This window comes from Triticum aestivum, unplaced genomic scaffold (assembly GCF_018294505.1).
Source record: "Triticum aestivum cultivar Chinese Spring unplaced genomic scaffold, IWGSC CS RefSeq v2.1 scaffold30231, whole genome shotgun sequence".
Lineage (NCBI taxonomy): Eukaryota > Viridiplantae > Streptophyta > Magnoliopsida > Poales > Poaceae > Triticum > Triticum aestivum.
The window spans coordinates 16,763-18,219 of record NW_025229576.1 but is presented as its reverse complement, the minus strand read 5'-3'; the positions used below and the strand labels follow the sequence as shown (position 1 = coordinate 18,219).

At 51.6% G+C, this 1,457-nt stretch overlaps 1 long non-coding RNA gene across 1 annotated transcript; it reads left to right on the top strand.

Moving 5' to 3' along the window:
• The first annotated feature begins 392 nt into the window (after positions 1-392).
• Positions 393-1,221, top strand: LOC123175152 (uncharacterized). The gene is made up of 3 exons (XR_006487663.1): positions 393-452; positions 984-1,098; positions 1,173-1,221. It is a non-coding gene; the product is annotated as an uncharacterized lncRNA (long non-coding RNA).
• The last annotated feature ends 236 nt before the right edge of the window (positions 1,222-1,457 follow it).

The following is a 1,457-nucleotide window of genomic DNA, read 5'->3' as shown; positions in this document are numbered from 1 at the left end:
GAGATGGAGGATGCGGCAACTTCGAACCCAGGTACTGTATTCTTAACACCGTTTTTAGTCGATTAACTCGCGACTTCTGATCCTGATTCTTCTTCGCAGTTCCGCCCCATACTGTTATCGATCTTCCTGACGACGACGAGGATGAAGAACTGCTGGCACGCAGGAAGAGTCGGAAAACGCCCGCTGGTAAGGTGCCTCAGGATGCGACGGCGCCTGAGACTCTGACTGTGGAGGAAGGGAACACCACTCGACACACGGTGTCCTTCGCGAGTCCACTGACGAGTGCTCAGCCGCCCTCCCTCTTCACGACTCACCACGTCCCAGAGGACCAAGCTGGCGCAGCGAAGGAGGCAATACGCCAGGCGGGGCTCATGATGGAGCAGCTGAAGACCATCCGGGATGCGAGCCAGGCAGCTTATGACGCCAGCTCTGCCCTCCAAAGCAATGTCCAGGTCAGTCGACTGCTGCTTGCTCTGTTGGATATGCTACCAAAAACTTTTCTTTTCCGGGATTTATATTAGTCACCCACTGGGTGTGTCGAATAAACTCCGTGTCAGCGGGGGCACGCTGAGTGCACCCGCTGGGTGTAGTCCCCAAGGCTAAGGTCGACTGCTGGCAGTCGGCCTTAGGCTTTATGATGTCAATCTTTTTGTCAGTCGACTGGTCGACTGGATTTCGCAAACCGGTGGGGGCACGCTGAGTGCACCCACTGGGTGTAGTCCCCGAGACTGTGGTCGACTGCTTGCAGTTGATCACAGTCTTAGAGAATGCGTCTCGCACACTGTTTTTTTTTTTTTTGAGGTCGACTGGTCGACTTTGTCTTCAACAGGATTAGTGGGGGCACGCTGAGTGCACCCACTGGGTGTAGTCCCCGAGACTACGGTCGAATGCTTGTGTTCGGCTGTAGTCTTAGAAACGTGTGTTTTTCCCTTTTCACTCGGAAGTGAATTATTTTTGACATTTAGTCGATTGGTTCTTCGCAGAACTCTTGTGATCTTGTGACTCGCTACTCAGAACTGGAACAGAAGCATACTCAAGTCGAGCTGAGCTTGAAGCTGGTTCAGGAGAAGCTGACAAAGGCAAAGGAGGAGACTGAAGGTATGTTTGGTGAGACCTTGACGACTGCTTTTCCTCTTGCTTGTTTCAACATCTGATCTTGCTGTGTCTTGCAGGTAAGGTAAGGGAGGCCCAGCAGAAGAAAGACCTTGAGCTAGCTGAGAGGATTAAGCTTGCTGACGAGAAGTTAGCTTCAGTCACCAAGCTCGAACAAGACAATACCAACCTGAAAACTGCTCTTGGGATTGCCAACAAAGAAGTCAGTCGACTGAGAACTGACAAAGCTGCCTTGACCGACCAAGTCAGCAAATTGACTGAGAAGAAGACTGAACTGGAGGCCTTCCTGAGTGGCTTTGCCAAGAAGCTGTTTCTTATGCTCGAAGGTAAACCTCCATGTTTGG